Below are 19,948 nucleotides of genomic sequence, written 5' to 3'. Positions count from 1 at the left end.
GACTGCGTGATGCCTGGCCTCCTGAGCCGCCAGGACGCTCCGCAGGTTGCGCTGGAAGGCGTCTGCCATGCTCGGCAGGCCGAATGGCATGCGAACATAGCTGTGAGGTGGGCCCTCGCAACGTCCCACACGCGAAGGCCAGAAGCGCTCCTGAGATACGGCCCTGTTTAGCCCTGGGATGTCGATGCAGACGTGCAGCCCGCCATCCTCGCCAGGATGGGGAGCTACGCTAGGTGGGCGGTGGTCGCCGCGTATGGCTCTTGCATCCTGTAGCTCCTGAGCGGTCTTGGCGATGAACTCCTCAGAGCCGGGCACTCCTCGCCCGGTGTCCTCCTAAGGGAAACGTGACGCAAAGCACACCTCCATGTGGTGCCCGAGCGCCTCCCTCGTGATGTTGGCTAGGTCTGAGGCCCTCCAGAAGAGAGCCCCCGAGCCCAGCCTGAGGAGGGCGCCGGGCGCGCCTTCCTATGCGAGGGAGGGAGGCGCCCCGGGCGTGGGCGCCGATCCTGATGTGGCACCGCTAGAGGCGCCGCTCCCCTGGGGCCCTGTGCGGAGTAGTTGCTTCTTCTTCTTGGGGATGGCCTCAGGAGGGTACTGTGCATCGTTGTTGTCGAGGTCTTCGATTGCCGCGGCTTGGAAAGCGCGCTCGAGGGAGCACACCCGGTCTCTTTCTTCGCAGGGGACTGTGATGATCCCACCGCTCCCGGGCATCTTGAGGACGTTGTAGCCGTGGTGAGTCACTGTCATGAACTTGGCTAAGGCTGGGTACCAGAGGATGGCGTTGTACTGCAAATGGATGTGGGCGGTGCCAAAGTCGATGAGCTTGGTGCGTTAGTTGTCGCGCTGGCCGAAGGTGATAGGGAGGCGGACCTGCCCTATCGGGGTGGTGGAGCCGTCAGTCACTCCTGAGAAGGGCTTGATGGGCTAAAGCTGATCATATGGCACTTGGAGGCTGTCGAACGTCTCCACAGACAGGACGTTAAGTCCCGCGCCGCCGTCAATGAGGGTCTTGGTGACTTGTACGTTGCTGATGACGGGTGAGCAGAGCATCAGGAGGGCACCAACAGTGGCCGCGCACTTGAGCTGGTCCGCTGAGCTGAACGTGATGGCGCACTTGGACCACCTGAGAGGGCACGTGGCCTCGAGCCTAGGAAGGCTGCATTCACCTCGCGAGAGAACTGCTTGAAGATGCGCTGGGATGCTGGGGCTTGAGCTCCGCCCCAGATGCAGGCAATGGCACACGGTTCCTGGAAGCCCCCAGCCCCCTCATCCTGATGGTGGTCGTCATTCCTTCTTGGCGGTGGCGGCAGCGGAGGAAGACCGGCGTTGCCCTGAGGGCGGTCCTCGCAAGGCTGATCTCTCCAGGCGCCCTCACGAGGCTGGTCCTGCCAGCGGTGCTCGCGAGGCCGATCGCGCCACTCCTGGCGGGGGCCGCGATCGTCCCAGCATCCTCCGCCTCGTCCTCCTCGGCCGTAGCCCCGATCATTGCGCTTGGGGCGTCGACCGAAGCGTCCATCTCGAATGGCCCTGTGCTCTTGACAGTCGTTGGTGTTGTGGCTGTCTATGTTGTGGAAGGCGCAGAACGGTCGGCTGCTCTTGGACGACTCGGGATGGTCCCGGCCACGCTTCGTGTCCGGCTCCACCGCGAGCACGGCTACTCCCTTGCGCTTCACATCTTTGACCTTGGCTTTCATCTCCTCCGGGTCGGTAGCTGGGTGCTCGAGGAGGGAAAGGCGCCCCTCCTCAGCCCTTGCGCACTTGGTCGCCAGGTTGAACAGCTCCAAAGCCGTGCATAGCTCCTCGTGGATGGCGAGCTCCTCTTTCATCTTGACATCACGGACGCCATCAGAAAACGCCGAAATGATGGCCTCGTCCGTCACCTTGGGGATCTTGAGGCGAACGCTGTTGAAGTGCTGGATGTACTTTTGCAAAGTCTCCCCTGGCTGCTGCTTCATGTGGCGCAGGTCACCCGCGGCCGGGGGCGGTCGCGAGTGCCCTGGAAGTTGGCGGCGAAGCGGTCGCGCATCTCATCCTAGGAGGAGATCGAGCCCGGGGGCAGGTTCAGGAGCCACGAGCGAGCACCATCCTTGAGAGCCATGGGGAACCAGTTCGCCATGACTTTTTCGTCGCCGTTGGCCGCCTCGATGCTCAGCTCGTAGAGCTGCAAAAACTCCGTGGGGTCAGGGGTGCCGTCGTAGCGAGGAGGCAGGTCTGGCTTGAACTTCCCCGGTCAGGCGACGCTACGCAGCTCAGGAGTGAAGGCGCGGCAACCTGCCGTGGCCACCGGGGCCCTTTGCTGATGCGGAGCCTGCCCTTGATGCCCGCGCGCCGCCACCGCAGGCAGCACACGGTCTTGTCGCGGTGGCGCTGGGAGCGCAGGAGCATTCTCTTGTGGTCGGGGAACTTCTTGGCAGCTTCCTTCTTCTCGCACGGGTGCCGACGCGGTGGGTCACGCCGGGGGGGCGCGCGCCTTGGCGCCAGAGCGCCGACTTGGTGCAGAGGTGGTGGAGGCGCTCCGTGAGCCACTTCGCCCGTAGTTAACGGAGGGCGAGGCAGCGAGAGGGATGGCGCAGGGGAGCCCCCTGCGGCGCTGACGAGCTCAGCGATGCGGTCCAGCCAGTCCTCGTAGAGGTCGTCGACGGGGCGGTAGCGCAAGAGCTCGCGTGCCATGAGCAGCCGAGCTTACGCGTGTGTGGGAGCGCGACGTACGTGGGACGATGAGCCGGCCGGAGTCAGCGACGGGGTGGCGGTGCGGCCGTCCCGCCGCATAGAGGGGTGCAGCGAGGACGCCTGCTGCTCGTTGCCCGCCGGGCCGGCGGCGGCATTGGCGGCGGGTGACGGGGAACGACGGGGAGGCCCGCCGACAGGAGCCGGCTGAGCGACGCGGGTAGCGAGGGCGGCCCGGCGCTCAGCGAGGACTCGGTGAGTGTCCGCCATGGATGCGACGAAGCGATGGGACGTGGATCGGCGGAAGGAAAGCTTCGGCGCACCCCTACCTAGCGCGCCAAATGTCGGATTACGGGTTCTAGCAAACCCTTGAGGTTCGAACACTGGGGTGCGCACGAAGATCTCTCCCTCCCTCTAGCTCGCTCTCGCCGCGATCTCACGGCCTAGCTCGACGAACCCAAAGAACGAGAGACACGAGATTTATATTGGTTCGGGCCATCGATGTGGTGTAATACCCTACTCCAGTGTGGTGTGGTGGATTGCCTCTTGGGATGAGGATGAACAATTACAAGGGGAAGAACAGCCTCCTAAGGAGAGGTGTTCTTGTGCTTGGTCACCTTGTGTGTGTCGAATTGATCGTAATGATCCGTCCCTGCTAGGATGGTGGCTAGCCCTATTTATTGAGGCCCTGGTCCTCTTCCCAAATATTCGAGTGGGCAGGGATGCCACAACGGCCAAATTCGAAGGAAGACAACAAGTACAAGTTATCCTGACTAAAGGTGGTCTTCGCTTGCCAAAGGCTCTGGTGGTGACGCCGTCTTGGGCTCCACGGTGACCTCCGCCCTGCCGTCTTGCTGGTCTTGGTATCGTTGCACCGATATGGAAGCCTTTGCCTGATGCCTCGGGACCCCTCGCCTGCGCTTGCCTCTTTAGCACCAAAGAGGAAACGAGCACACTACGCGTGCTGGCGCGCGCCTAGCTCCCGCCTAGCCTTGGTCGTCATGGCTTGCGTCACAGGAACCTCGCGAGGTGCCCCTTGCCTTGATCTCTCCGCCCCTCACGAGCCAGCCTCATGAGGCCGCCCCCGAGGAGGTCTTGCATCATCCGCCTCGCGAGGCTTGGCCCCTCGCGAGGGTCTTGAGTGTTTGCTGGTGAAGATGGGCCGTACAGGGCCGCTGGTGGAGCCACGCCGTGGGCCGCAGGCAGGCAAGTCTGGCGACCCCCGTTCCCAGGACGCCGACAGGCGCCTCTCCCTCCTCGAGCTCCCTGCTGCTGACCCAGAAGACAAGAAGGCCAAGACCAAGGATGTGAAGCGCAAGGGAGCGATCGTGCTCGCGGCTGAGCCTGAGATGAAGCGCGGCCGCGACCACCCGGAGTCCTTGAAGGGTAGCTGCCCTTCTGAGCCTTCCACAACGTGCACAGCCACAACACCAATGACTGTCAGGAGCTCAGAGCCATCCGCGATGGGCGCTTTGGTCGACACCCCGAGCGCAACGACCGAGGCTACGGTCAAGGAGGAGGACGAAGCGGAGGACGCTGGGACGACCGAGGCCCTCGTCAGGAGTGGCGCGACCAGCCTCGTGAGGACCGCTGGCAGGACCAGCCTCGCGAGGGTGCCTAGAGAGACCATCCTCGTGAGGATCGGCCCCAGGGCAAGGCTGGCCTCCCTCCGCTGCCACCACTGCCACGAAGAAATGACGATCATCACCAGGACGAGGGGGCTAGGGGCTTCCAGGAACCGCGCGCCATCGCTTGCATCTTGGGTGGCGCTCAGGCCCCAGCCTCCCAGCGCATCTTCAAGCAGTTCGCTCGTGAGGTGAATGCGGCCCTCCCCAGGCTTGAGGCCACGCGCCCACTTAGGTGGTCCAAGTGCACCATTATCTTCAGCTCTTCCGACGGGCTCAAGTGTGTAGCAACCGTCGGCGCCCTCCCGATGATCTGCTCTCCCATCATCAGCAACGTCCTTGTCACCAAGACCTTCATCGACGGTGGCGCAGGACTCAATGTCCTATCCATCGACACATTCGACCGCCTCCAAGTGCCAAACGATCAGCTGCAGCTGACCAAGCCCTTCTCAGGAGTGACCAAGGGCTCCACCACCCCGATAGGGTAGATCCGCCTCCCTGTCACCTTCGGCAAGCGCGACAACTACCGCACCGAGCTCATCGACTTCGACATTGCCCACATTCGCCTTCCCTACAACGCCATTCTCAGGTATCCGGCCCTGGCCAAGTTCATGGCGGTGACTCATCATGGTTACAATGTCCTCAAGATTCCAGGGAGCTGCGGCATCATCACGGTCGCCTACAAAGAGAAGGACGCGGTGTGCTCTCTCGAGCGCGCCTACCAGGCTGCGGCGGTCGAAGACCCAAACAATGAAGGCATCATCTACCCCCCTGAGGCCGTCCCCAAGAAGAAGAAGTAGCTGCTCCACCAAGGGCCTCAGGAGAATGGCGCCTCTAGTGGCACCTCCTCAGGACCTGCGCCTGCGGAAGGGGTGCCTCCCTCCCTTGCATAGGAAGGCCCGTCCGGCGCCCTCCTCAGGCTGGGCTCGGGGGCTCTCTTCTACAGGGCCTCAGACCTAGCCAACATCACGAGGGAGGCGCTCGGGCACTACATGGAGGCGTGCTTTGCCGCACACTTCCTTCATCAGGGCGCAAGGCACGAGGTGCCTGGTGCTCAGAAGTTCATCACCAAGACCACCGAGGAGCTTACCATGCGCGTCGACCGCCGCCCACCAACTGGAGCAGCTCCTTGTCCTGGCGCGGACGACGAGCTACGCGTCTGCGTTGACATTCTAGGGCTCAACATGGCCGCATCTCAAGAACGCTTCTGGCCAACGCGCGTTGGCCGGTGCGTAGGTCCACCTCATAGCTACGTTCGCATGCCTTTCGGCTTGCCGAACACGGCTGTCACCTTCCAGCGCTGCCTACGGAGCACCCTGGCAACCCAGGAAGCCAGGCATTAGGCGGTCCTGGTGGAGATGGCGACAGACCTTCACGAGCCTCCCGGCCTCCCAGAGCCCCCCGAGGCTCAGAATCTTGGCGGCTCGTGAGGAACGACTCCTTCAACACGCATCGTCAGCTACTCCAACACCCCCTCGACAATGGTGCCAGGTGACATTTTCTAGTTTATTCAGCTGGGGGCGCCCCTCGGGCTGCATCATCCCCAGGTCGCATGGGCCTGTCCCTTAGACGTGTATCCTTTTGCATCTTTAGCTTACTCTGTTGGGGGCGCCCCTCAGGCTGCAGCATCCCCGGGCCGCATGGGTCCATCCCTGTGGCATGTATCGTTCTCGCATCTATTTGAATTAGCTTGCCTCCTTGCACGAGTTACCTTACGATTACCACCTGCCTGTCCGGTACGTCGATGCCATGAACATCGTGCGCCCTTGCAAGCCCACCCACGACCGCCTCATGATTAAGGACTGGCATGGCGTCTGTGCTCGGGTCCGTCCCTACAGCGTCGCTAAACCCAAGAGGTTGAGCTCTGGCTCGCGGGCCAGCTCCCGTGCACGTCACCTCCGATGGCCCTTGGTGCCTTGTTCTCGCATGGGCTAATCACGGGCGGACGAGCAAGGGCGTGCGACCCAGTGCCTTGTCACCACGGGAGCCGCGCGCCGGTCGTCTTTCTTCAAGATTCTTCACATGAGAAGACTAGGCACGGCGTCTGTGCTCGGGTCCGTCCCTGCAGCGTCAATAAACCCAACGACTGAGCTCTGTCTGGCGGGCCGGCCCCATTCACGTCACCTCCTGGGGTTGTTGGTGTTTGGACTTCTCATGTGATCACCTCAGGAGATTCGTCCGGCGCAGGTCGCCTAACCATCTTGCAGGGCCACCGCAGCTATCAAGAATCAAGAGCAGGCGCAACCCGCCTTGAGGTAGGGCCTCGTGAGTCCCGTGCTGGCTCGCGAGTGCCCAGACACACCTCGTCTAGCCCTGCCGTGCAAGCCATGTGTCAGGGCGGGGCTGTACACGCCCTGGGGGCTCCACTCAGAGGGAGCCCTCACACCCACGCACCAGTGGAAGCACCATGCTCCGCGCTGGCAGTCGACACGGTCGAGGAGCGGCTATGCCCGTGCAAGTGCGGAAGCGCTACGCTCCGCGCTGGTGATAAACAACTAAGGGCGGCCTCATGGCCGTATCAACCTCAGGGAGCCTCCGGGCTCAGTGTCCAGCCTCGTCGCAACACTTCCCCTCGGGAGAGTCACGCGAGGGGGCTGGGCACGGGGGCTGCGCTTGGGTCACACCCAAGCGTACGTCACCCTCCCAGGTCCCTCGAACCTGGTCGTCGCATGCCCCTCCCCAGCGGGACCTCGGCGAGGACAGGTATGGAGGTCTGTTCATACGTCAAGGGGGACTCCTGAGCATCACGACTCGGGAGCCTAACTAGCCACGTGGCCCCTCACCCCTTGGTCTCATCCTGGTGATCCGGACAACTCAATGGCAGCTGAGGCATGCGCGGGGCTGGGCCCTGCCGACGCAGAATGCTAAGGCCTAGTTTCACGTCTCCCTCCCGAAAGTTGTTCGTACGTCAAGGGGGACCCCTTAGCACCGCGCCTCAGGGGCCTAACTGGTCACATAGCCCCTCACCCCCTGGCCTCGTCCTGGCAATCCGGACAAGCCAGCGGCGGCTGAGGCATGCGCGGGGCCGGGCTCTACCGATGAAGAACATTAAAGAAAACAGGAAGGAAATTGCAGAATCCTAATAAGTTATTACAAAATGTACTGTTCTTCAAACACCAAACACGAGTTTTAAACGCCTCCACAAGGCATGGTGCATGTTGCAGGCGATAAAAGCGGGAAGAGGAGCTACCAGCAAGCCCCCTCGTCAGCCTTGGGCACCGTCATCACCCGCGAGGAGCGCCCCTTCGCCGACGATGTTGCCCCCGCCCGTGCCGTCCGCCGGAGTCGCAGGGTCGGCAGCACTGTCGGTCGAGGGCGCAGGGTCGATGGCAAGGAACTTCTTCTACAGGGCCTCCACCGGGCCCTTCACTGAAGGAAATATGCCCTAGAGGCAATAATAAAGTTGTTATTTATATTTCCTTTATCATGATAAATGTTTATTATACATGCTAGAATTGTATTAACTAGAAACTTGGTACATGTGTGAATACATAGACAAACAGAGTGTCCCTAGTCTGCCTCTAGTAGACTAGCTCGTTAATCAAAGATGGTTAAGTTTCCTAGCCATAGACATGTGTTGTCACTTGATGAACAGGACCACATCATTGGAGAATGATGTGATGGACAAGACCCATCCGCTAGCTTAGCATAATGATCGTTTAGTTTTATTGCTATTGCTTTCTTCATGACTTATACATGTTCCTCAGACTATGAGATTATGCAACTCCCGAATACCGGAGGAACACCTTGTGTGCTATCAAACGTCACAATGTAACTGGGTGATTATAAAGATGCTCTACAGGTGTCTCTGATGGTGTTTGTTGAGTTGGCATAGATCGAGATTAGGATTTTTCACTCCATGTATCGGAGAGGTATCTCTGGGCTCTCTCGGTAATGCACATCACTATAAGCCTTGTAAGTAGTGTGACTAATGAGTTAGTTGCGGGATGATGCATTACAAAACGAGTAAAGAGACTTTCCGGTAACGATATTGAACTAGGTATGATGATACCGACGATCGAATCTTGGGCAAGTAACATACCGATGACAAAGGGAACAACGTATGTTGTTATGCGGTTTGACCGATAAAGATCTTCGTAGAATATGTAGGAGCCAATATGAGCATCTAGGTTCCGCTATTGGTTATTGACAATAGATGTGTCTCGGTCATGTCTACATAGTTCTCGAACCCGTAGGGTCTGCACGCTTAACGTTTGATGATGATTTGTATTATGAGTTATGTGATTTGATGTACCGAAGGTTGTTCGGAGTCCTGGATGAGATCATGGACATGACGAGGAGTCTCAAAATGGTCGGCACGTAAAGATCGATATATTGGAAGGCTATATTCGGACATCGGAAAGGTTCCAAGTGATTCGGGTATTTTTTGCAGTACCGGAGAGTTACGGGAATTCGCCGGGAGAAGTAGTGGGCCTTAATGGGCCATACGGGAAAGGAGAGAAGGGCCTCAAGGGGTGGCCGCAGGCCCCCCCATGGGCTGGTCCAAATTGGAATAGGAGGGGGCGGCGCCCCCCTCCTTCCTTCTCCCCTCCTCCTCCTTCCCTCCTTCTCCTACTAGGAATAGGAAAGAGGAGGGGAATCCTACTTGGACTGGGGAGTCCTAGTAGGATTCCCCACACCTAGCGCGCCCCCTAGGGCTGGCCACCTCTTCCCTCCCCTCCTTTATATACGTGGCCAGGGGGCACCCCATAGACACACAAGTTGATCTTTTAGCCGTGTGCGGTGCCCCCCTCCACAGTTACACACCTCGGTCATATCGTCGTAGTGCTTAGGCGAAGCCCTGCGCCGATAACTTCATCATCACCGTCACCACGCCGTCGTGCTGACGAAAGTCTCCCTCGGCCTCAACTGGATCAAGAGTTCGAGGGACGTCACCGAGCTGAACGTGTGCAGATCGTGGAGGTGTCGTGCGTTCGGTACTTGGATCAGTTGGATCGCGAAGACGTTTGACTACATCAACCGCGTTACGAAACGCTTCCGCTTTTGGTCTACGAGGGTACATGGACACACTCTACCCGCTCGTTTCTATGCTTCTCCTAGATAGATCTTGCGTGATCGTAGGCAAGCTTTTTGAAATACTACGTTCCCCAATAGTGGCATCCGAGTCAGGTCTATGCATAGATGTTATATGCACGAGTAGAACACAAAGAGTTGTGGGCGATGCTACCTCTTGAGCATGCGTTGGTTTTCCCTTGAAGAGGAAAGGGTGATGCAGCAACGTAGCCAAGGTTGGAAAAAGTGGTAGGCGTAAGAGAGGCGGTTGGCCCTCGCCTAGTGCCTAGGCGATGCTTAAGCGCCCTAGGCGCGGCCTAGGCGGTAATATAGTTTTACTATCATGGTGTATTTGTTAGTATTATATGTGTATCGATATTAATGTAGGGCATATAAATAAGTTAACTGCGAGCTACTGCCATTTGAATACGGCCCATTTGGCATATCAGTGCAATATGGTATGACTCCTCGCTTGGGTAGACAATTTCTTGCTTGCCCTGCCTAGACTTCCATTTATGCCCTAGGCGAGGCATTTGGCCATTGCCTAGCGCCTAGGCGTGCCTAAGCGTCTCCTAGGCACTGCCTTTTCCAACAGAGAACGTGGCGCAAGTATTTCCTTCAGTTTTTCAGAACCAAGGTATCAATCCAGTAGGAGACTACACGCAAATCGCCTAGTACCTGCACAAACAATCAAGAACCTTGCAACCAACGCATAAAGGGGTTGTCAATCCCTTCACGGCCACTTGCAAAAGTGAGATCTGATAAAGATAATAAGATAAATATTTTGGTATTTTTGTTGTATAGACTGAAAAGTAAAGATTGCAAAATAAACGGCGATAGAAATTGGCAAGTTGACGATAAACTAATATGATGTAAAGTAGACCCGGCGGCCATAGGTTTCATTAGTGGCTTCTCTCAAGATAGCATAAATTACGGTGGGTGAACAAATTACTGCCGAGTAATTGATAGAAAAGTGCATAGTTATGAGAATATCTAGGCATGATCATGAACATAGGCATCGCGTTCGTGTCAAGTAGACCGAAACGATTCTGCATCTACTATTATTACTCCACACATCGACTGCTATCCAGCATGCATCTAGAGTATTAAGTTCATAAGAACAGAGTAATGCTTTAGGCAAGATGACATGATGTAGAGGGATAAACTCAAGCAATATGATATAAACCCCATCTTTTTATCCTCGATGGCAACATTACAATACGTGTCGGTTCCCTTTCTGTCACTGGGATTGAGCACCGCAAGATTGAACCCAAAGCTAAGCACTTCTCCCATTGCAAGAAAGATCAATCTAGTAGGCCAAACTAAACCAATAATTCAAAGAGACTTGCAAAGATATTAAACCATGCATATAAGAATCAGAGAAGAATCAAATATTGTTCACAGATAATCTTGATCATAAACCCACAATTCATCGGATCTCGACAAACACACCGCAAAAAGAATTACATCGAATAGATCTCCAAGAAGATCGAGGAGAACTTTGTATTGTGATCCAAAGAGAGAGAAGAAGTCATCTAGCTAATAACTATGGACCCGAAGGTCTGTGGTAAACTACTCACACATCATCAGAGAGGCTATGGTGTTGATGTAGAAGCCCTTCATGATCGAATCCCCCTCCGGCAGATCACCGGAAAAGGCCCCAAGATGGGATCTCACGGGTACAGAAGGTTGCGGCTGTGGAAAAGTGGCTTCGTGGCTCCCCTGGATGTTTTCAGGGTAAAGGCCCCAAGATGGGATCTCACGGGTACAGAAGGTTGCGGCTGTGGAAAAGTGGCTTCGTGGCTCCCCTGGATGTTTTCAGGGTATAAGAGTATATATAAGCGAAAGAAGTAGGTCCCTGGAGTTACGAGGGGCCCACGAGGGTGGGGGCGCGCCCTCCTGCCTCGTGGCCGCCTTGTTGCTTCCTTGACTTTCACTCCAAGTCTTCTGGATTTCGTTTGTTCCAAGAAAGATCCTCACGAAGGTTTCGTTCCGTTTGGACTCCGTTTGATACTCCTTTTCTGCGAAACCCTGAAATAGGAAAAAAACAGCAATTTGCACTGGGCCTTCGGTTAATAGGTTAGTCCCAAAAATTATAGAAAAAGGTATAGTAAAGCCCATTAAACATCCAAAACAGATAATATAATAGCATGGAACAATCAAAAATTATAGATACGTTGGAGACGTATCAGGCGATAATAGTCATACTTCTTACCAGCACGTCATACTTTGATTCGGCGGTATTGTTGGATGAAGCAGCCCAGACCGACATTACATGACCGCGTTCATGAGAATGGTTCTATCGCCGTGCTTCACACACAGGTGGCTAGTGGGTGTCCGTTTATCCAACTTTAGTTGAATTGAGTGGGACTACGCCCGGTCCTTGTTGAAGGTTAAAACAACACAATTGACGAAAAATCGTTGTGGGTTTGATGCGTAGGTAAGAACGGTTCTTGCTAAACCCGTAGCAACCACGAAAAATTGCAACAACAAAGTAGAGGACGTCTAACTTGTTTTTGCAGGGCTTGCTGTGATGTGATATGGTCAATACGTGATGATATATAAATTGTTGTATGAGATGATCATGTTTTGTAACAGTTATCGGCAACTTGCAGGAGCAATATGGTTGTCGCTTTATTGTATGAAATGCAATCGTCATGTAATTGCTTTACTTTATCACTAAGCGGTAGCGACAGTCGTAGGAGCAATAGTTAGCGAGACGACAACGATGCTTCGATGGAGATCAAAGTGTCAAGCCGGTGATGATGGTGATCATGACGGTGCTTTGGAGATGGAGATCAAAGGCACAACATGATGATGGTCATATCATATCACTTATATTGATTGCATGTGATGTTTATCCTTTATGCATCTTATTTTGCTTTGATTGACGGTAGCATTATAAGATGATCCCTCACTAAATTTCAAGGTTCAAGTGTTCTCCCTGAGTATGCACCATTGCGACAGTTCGTCATGCCGAGACACCACGTGATGATCTAGTGTGATAAGCTCTACGTTCACATACAACGGGTGCAAGCCAGTTTTGCACACGCAGAATACTCGGGTTTAACTTGACGAGCCTAGCATATGCAGATATGGCCTTGGGACACTGAGACCGAATGTTCGAACGTGAATCATATAGTAGATATGATCAACATAGTGATGTTCACCATTGAAAGCTACTCCATCTCACGTGATGATCGGACATGGTTTAGTTGATATGGATCACGTGATCACTTAGATGATTAGAGGTATGTCTATCTAAGTGGGAGTTCTTAAGTAATATGATTAATTGAACTTTAATTTATCATGAACTTAGTCCTGATAGTATTTGCATAACTATGTTGTAGATCAATAGCTCGCGATGTAGCTCCCCGTTTATTTTTGATATGTTCCTAGAGAAAAACTATGTTGAAAGATGATAGTAGCAATGATGTGCACTAGGTCAGTGATCTGAGGATTATCCTCATTCCTGCACAGAAGAATTATGTCCTTGATGCACCGCTAGGTGACAGACCTATTGCAGGAGCAGATGCACACGTTATGAACGTTTGGCAAAGCTCGGTATGATGACTATTTAATAGTTTAGTGCACAATGCTTTACGGCTTAGAACCGGGACTTCAAAAACATTCTAAACACCACAGAGCATATAAGATGTTCTAAGAGTTGAAATTGGTATTTCATACTCATGCCCGTGTCGAGAGGTATGAGACCTCTGACAGTACTTTGCCTACAAGATGGAGGCGAATAGCTCAACCAGTGAGCATGTGCTAAGATTGTCTGGGTACTACAATTGCTTGAATCAAGTGGGAGTTAATCTTCCAAATAAGATAGTAATTGACAAAGTTCTCTAGTCACTATCACCAAGTTACTAGAACTTAGTGATGAACTATAATATGCAAGGGATGATGAAAGTAATTCCCAAGCTCTTCGCGATGCTGAAATCGGCGAAGGTAGAAATCAATAAATAGCATCAAGTGTTGATGGTTAACAAGACCACTAGTTTCCAGAAAAGGGCAAAGGGAAAGAAAGAGAAACCTCAAAGAATAGCAAGCAAGTTGCTGCTCCCATGAAGAAGCCCAAAGCTAGACCCAAGCCTGTAACTGAGTGCTTCTACTGCAAAGGAAATGGTCACTGGAAGTGGAACTGTCCTAGATACTTGGCGGATAAGAAGGATGGCAAAGTGAACAATAGTATATTTGATATACATGTTATTGATGTGTACTTTACTATTGTTTATAGCAACCCCTTGGTATTTGATACTGTTTTAGTTGCTAAGAGTACTAACTCAAAACGGGAGTTGCAAAATAAACATAGACTAGTTAAGGGCGAGGTGATGATGTGTGTTGGAAGTGATTCCAAGGTTGATAACATCACCATCGCACACTCCCTTTACCTTCGGGATTAGTGTTGAACCTAAAATAAATGTTATTTGGTGTTTGCGTTGAGCATAATATGATTGGATCACGTTTATTGCAATATGGTTATTCATTTAAGTCAAAGAATAATTGTTATTCTGTTTACATGAATAAAACCATCTGAGGTCATACACCCAAGGTGAATGGTTTATTGAATCTCGATCGTAGTGATACACATATTCATAATATTGATGCCAAAATATGCAAAGTTGATAATGATAGTGCAACATATTTGTAGCACTGTCGTTTAGGTCATATTGGTGTAAAGCGCATGAAGAAACTCCATGCTGATGGGCTTTTGGAATCACTTGATTATGAATCACTTGATGCTTGTGAACCATGCCTCATGGGAAAGATGACTAAGACTCCATTCTCCGGAACAATGGAGCGAGCAACTGACTTATTGGAAATAATACATACTGATGTATGTGAAAGTGCAACTATCCCTGGGTGGTTTTGGTAATTCCTAACAACATATATCTCATTGAGCTAATGCTATTTCAAGATAAATATTTCAGGAAAGCTCAATGATTGGCATGGCATGGATGAGAAAAGTGGATCCCTCAAAATGCTAAGGACAAAAGGATTGGCTGAAGCTCAAAGAACAAGACTCTAAATTTTCTATTTTAGTGATCCAAGATCACATTGAGTCTATAGGAAAAGCCAATACTATCAAGGAGGAATGAGGTGTTGCTTAATGGCTTTCTTGCTCAAAATGCTTAGTGATATGCTCCAAAGCCCTCAACTACTTTCTCACATCCACATATGACCCAAACTAAAAGTCCAACTCGGCCCCACCAATTCTTTCTACCCGGCGCCACCGAGTTCAGATGTCATAGCCACTGCCACAAACCCAAGTCAAATCGGTCTCACCGATAGGGATCGGTCTCATCGAGATGGGAATGTAATCTCTCTGTTTCCCTTCGTAACGTTTCAGTCAAACCGAGATGTGCGATGGTCCCACCGAGATTGCAATGTAAACTCTCTGTTTCCCTTTTGTAACGTTTCGGTCTCACCGAGCTGAGCGAATGGCTCCCACCGAGTTTGCCTGACCAACTCTCCGGTTAGCTTATTACCAAAATCGGTCCCACCGAGTTTGTGCAATCGGTCCCACCAAGATTACGTTATGCCCTAACCCTAACCATATCGGTCCTACCGAGTGACATGTCAGTCCCACCGAAAATCCTAACGGTCACATTATTTGCTAAATCGGTCCGACCGAGTTTCATGATTCGGTCCCATCGAGATTGGTAAGTTGTGTTTAACGGTTAGATTTTGTGTGGAGGCTATATATACCCCTCCACCCACTCTTCATTCGTGGAGAGAGCCATCAGAACGTGCCTACACTTCCAACATTCATTTTCTGAGAGAGAACCACCTACACTTATGTTGAGGTCAAGATATTCCATTCCTACCATATGAATCTTGATCTCTAGCCTTCCCCAAGTTGCTTTCCACTCAAATCTTCTTTCCACAAAATCCAAATCCTGTGAGAGAGAGTTGAGTGTTGGGGAGACTATCATTTGAAGCACAAGAGCAAGGAGTTCATCATCAACACACCATTTGTTACTTCTTGGAGAGTGGTGTCTCCTAGATTGGCTAGGTGTCACTTGGGAGCCTCCGACAAGATTGTGGAGTTGAACCAAGGAGTTTGCAAGGGAAAGGAGATCGCCTACTTCGTGAAGATATGCCCGAGTGAGGCAAGTCCTTCGTGGGCGACGGCCATGGTGGGATAGACAAGGTTGCTTCTTCGTGGACCCTTCGTGGGTGGAGCCCTCCGTGGACTCGCGCAGCCGTTACCCTTCGTGGGTTGAAGTCTCCATCAACGTGGATGTACGATAGCACCACATATCGGAACCACGACAAAAACATCCGTGTCTCCAATTGCGTTTGCCTCCTCAAACTCATCCCCTTTACCTTCATATGAAATTGTTTTACATTCCGCTGCTATACTCTTAGAATTGCATGTGTAGGTTGATTGCTTGACTTGTGCTAAGTTGCTAAAATCTGCCAAGAACTAAAATTGGGAAAAGGCTAGATTTTTATTTGGTCAAGTAGTCTAATCACCCCCCTCTAGAAATACTTTCGATCCTACAAGTGGTATCAGAGCTTTGGTCTCCATTTGCTTTGATTTCCATAGCTTTTGGTAGTCATGGCCTTGGTTTCACAACCTAGGAGAGTATGGCGTCTAGCGAGGGAAATTACCACCGTAGAGGTCCTTACTTTGATGGTACTAATTTTGCTAGTTGGAAACATAAGATGAAAATGCATATTCTTGGACATAACCCCGCCGTTTGGGCTATTATGTGTATTGGCTTGCAAGGTGAATTATTTGATGGGAGAGAACCGAACCGTGAAGCTACCGCGGAAGAGTTGAAGATGTTGTAATACAATGCTCAAGCTTGTGATATCGTCTTCAACGGATTGTGCCCCGAAGAATTCAACAAAATCAGCCGTCTTGAGAATGCAAAGGAAATTTGGGATACTTTGATTGACATGCACGAAGGTACCGACTCCGTCAAAGAATCCAAATTGGATGTGCTTCAAAGTCAACTTGACAAGTTCAAAATGAAGGATGGTGAAGGTGTCGCTGAAATGTACTCTAGGCTTGCTCTTATCACAAATGAGATTGCCGGCTTAGGAAGTAAAGAGATGACCGACAAATTCATCATAAAGAAGATCCTAAGAGCTTTGGATGGAAAATATGATACCGTGTGCACATTGATCCAAATGATGCCCAATTACAAAGATCTCAAGCCAACGGAAGTCATTGGAAGAATTGTTGCTCATGAGATGTCACTCAAGGATAAGGAGGAGCTCCACAATAAGTCAAGTGGTGCTTACAAAGCCTCATGTGAATCTCCCACATCATCAAGTGAGAAACAAACCTTCAATGAAGAATTGAGCCTAATGGTGAAGAACTTCAACAAGTTCTACAAGAGTAGGAGCAAGGAAAGAAGTTCCAAGTCAAGGTCCTACAATGGCAAAAGATCTTCTAGTCGTGAGCGTAATTGCTACAATTGTGGAAGACCCGGACACTATTCCAATGAGTGTACGACACCCTACAAAAGAAGAGAAGATTCTCCAAAACGAGGAAGTAGAAGAGAAGAATCACCATCCAGAGAAAGAAGGAGTAGAGATGATCGTTATGAACGAAGAACATCCCGGAGAAGCATGGATTCGGAAAGGAAGGACAAGTCATCAAGGAGCTACACAAAACAAAGACATCAAGCTCATGTTGGTGAATGGGTATCCGGCTCCGACTCCGACAATCACTCCGAGAGAAGCTATCACTCCGACTCCGAATATACTCAAGATGAAGGTGTTGCCGGTCTAGCACTTGTGTCTACCAACTCCTACGACATATTTGATTCACCAAATGAAGGACTTGGAAGATGCTTCATAGCTAAAGGCCCAAAGGTATCACACCTGGAGCATGTTGATTTCAATAGTGATGAAAATGACTTGTTAGGTGATGATGATTTACTTGTTGACAACTCTAGTGATGAATACTATGATGAAACGTCAATTAATCATGCTAATCAAGATAAAACGAATGACAATGATAAGGAGAAGATTGAGCTCCTAACTAAAGAACTAAACACTCATAAGTTAGCTCATGAAACTATCTTAGGAGATCATCGAGAACTTTTAAGGACTCATGAGAAGTTACGCTTTGAAAAGCTCAACCTTGAGCAAGAACATGAGTTTTCAAAAGCAATCAATGATGATCTTCGCAAGAAAAGTTCTTCTTACATTGCCAAGCGTTTACTCTTATCTACTTACATGCCTCAACTCAAGTCTAGTAACAAAAACAAGAATGATTCTTCCTCTAGTAGTAACAATAATCATGCTAAATCAAATGTTGTTGCTTCTAGTAGTTCTCTTGATTCCAATAATGATACTCTTAGCCAAGTTACACTTGAGCATGAAAATAGCTTATTGAAGGGAATTATAGAGAAAGGTGTTTACAAGAGCCTTGCCAGGAGTAAGCAATTTGAGGAAATTGTACGCAAGCAAGGAAGGCACCGAAAGAACCAAGGTGTTGGTTTTGAACGAAAGTTCAATGCCAATGGAGTTGAGTGGGAAGAAGATGAATACCCCAAGATGATGTTTGTTCCTCAACAAGAGAAGTATGATCCTACTTCTTTTAAAGGGACACAAGCTGAAGATGATCTTCCACCACAAGACCACAAGCAAAAAGGCAAGGATAAGCTTCAAGAAGAGATTGATGCATTTGAAGAAGCTCCTAAGGCCTTGGTCAAGTGGGTTCCCAAGACTACATCAAGTTCTACTTCATCAAGTACAACTACAACTCCAAGGATTCCCATCAAGATGTTGTGGATCCCGAAGAGGAGAACTAGAGAGTTCTTGAGGGTGACTCCGCCAACATATTTCACTCTTATCATTTTGGCAAGGACAAGTGCAATCAACTTCCACATCTTGCACTAGTTCAAGGAGTCACAAACCCTCTTGTTGGTAAGACAAGGGACAAGGTAACCTAATGTTTTCGTGGACATCATCATGTGTATGCATCACTCTATGTCTATGGATATCCCTGTTTGTTCCTTGTGGGACTAACCCGTGTAGGTATTGAAAGTGCAACTCACTCCAATGGATTGCTCCAAATGATCTACATCAACATTGAGCATCCACATCTTCAACACCTACATGAAGTCATCATCGACAAAACCCAAGGTTAGTTCATCCCTCTTAGGGGGGATCTCACATCTAGGGGGAGCTTTACTCAAATAATTGAGCCAAAGCAACTCTAATGGTGTGAACAAAACAATGCTTTATGTAAAAGTGGTAACCCCACTTGTGCTTAAACGATGAGTATGACCTATGATCAAATGTTCTCATTTGACCCCTAAGTCAATATACTCATATATAGATGACATAGTCATTGCAAATTGCTTGATAGATGCTAGAAGTGTTTGTGCATGCTTTGTCACATATTTCATTTGCCATTTTATTGTGTGAGCATGTTGGTTGCATAATTTACTCATTCAAGGACATCCACTTGTAGCTTTGATTGTTTGGTTTCTTTTCTTTTTCCAAGTGGATGGACAAGAATGCCTAAGAACCTTCTCTAGCTATCTATGCTCTTCTTGTCTCAAACTCTATTCATGCTATATCACAAAGTTTGATCAAGTCAGATTCGAACCACTCTGTGTGAGGAGCACTCGGAGTCCCCGATTCATCATAGACTTAAACTTCCAAAACCTCTTTGTGTGTTTCGGTCTGACCGATTTGAACCTTTCAGTCATATCGAGATCACTAAGTTGATCTAGGTTTTCAATCTCGGTGCAACCGATTTGAACTTTTCGGTCACACCGAGTTGCAGTAACTGCTTGCAGTAATGCATCTCGGTGCCACCGAGTTGTTCCACTTGGTCACACCGACAGGGTCAGGCTATATATACCCACGGGCCAAAATTTGGAAAAAAAATTCCGAAACCCTTCGCCTGCGCACAGCCTGCTCTGCCTCTTCGGGTCTCCGGATCGTCCTCCTCGTCGCCAGCGACCTCCCGCCGTTGGTCTCCGCTGCCGCCAATGGGATTCTGCTCCGCCGTTGTTGCCGTAGCAAATCCATCGCCACATTAGGGTATGGATTTGAACTTTGTGCTATTCTTAACTCCGATTCCTAGCACATTGCATTGCCATGAATCTTGCCACGTTTGAAATCTTCCTATCTAGCAAAACTACTCCGTAGATTAGTCTTGGATTGAAAATTTAGGGTTAAGTTTCCACCGAATTCATCTCGGACCGACCGAGTTGTTGAAATCGGTCTCACCGATTTGGCTTCGGCCATTGCACAAGCGATTTTCGGTCTGACCGAGAATTGCAAATCGGTGTGACCGAGTTCGATTCTTTGTGAAGCCCTAGCAGTCTCCGTGCCACCGAACTGTGACTCGGTCTGACCGAGTTCACTAGTTTAGGTTCCAATAGCTGCTTCGGTATCACCGAGTTCACAAATCGGTAGCTCCGAAATGCTTTCTGTGGAAAACTAAAACTAAGTTTTTGACTCAATTTTTTGCAAAAACCTCGGGGCTTTGTGATGCTCATCTACTCTACCTCATCTACATCTATTCACAGGGTCTGCTGTCAGAGTTTGCATCATGTCATATCAGAGTGACAGTCAGAACAAGTCTGAGGGGCAAGTTCATATGAGTGAGGGCACTAGTCCCTCTAGCAGTTATGATGAGGGTAGCAGAAGCACAC

The sequence above is a fragment of the Aegilops tauschii genome, chromosome 6 (genome assembly GCF_002575655.3).
Source record: "Aegilops tauschii subsp. strangulata cultivar AL8/78 chromosome 6, Aet v6.0, whole genome shotgun sequence".
In the NCBI taxonomy this organism is placed as follows: Eukaryota; Viridiplantae; Streptophyta; class Magnoliopsida; order Poales; family Poaceae; genus Aegilops; species Aegilops tauschii.
Note: the sequence above shows the minus strand (reverse complement) of the source record.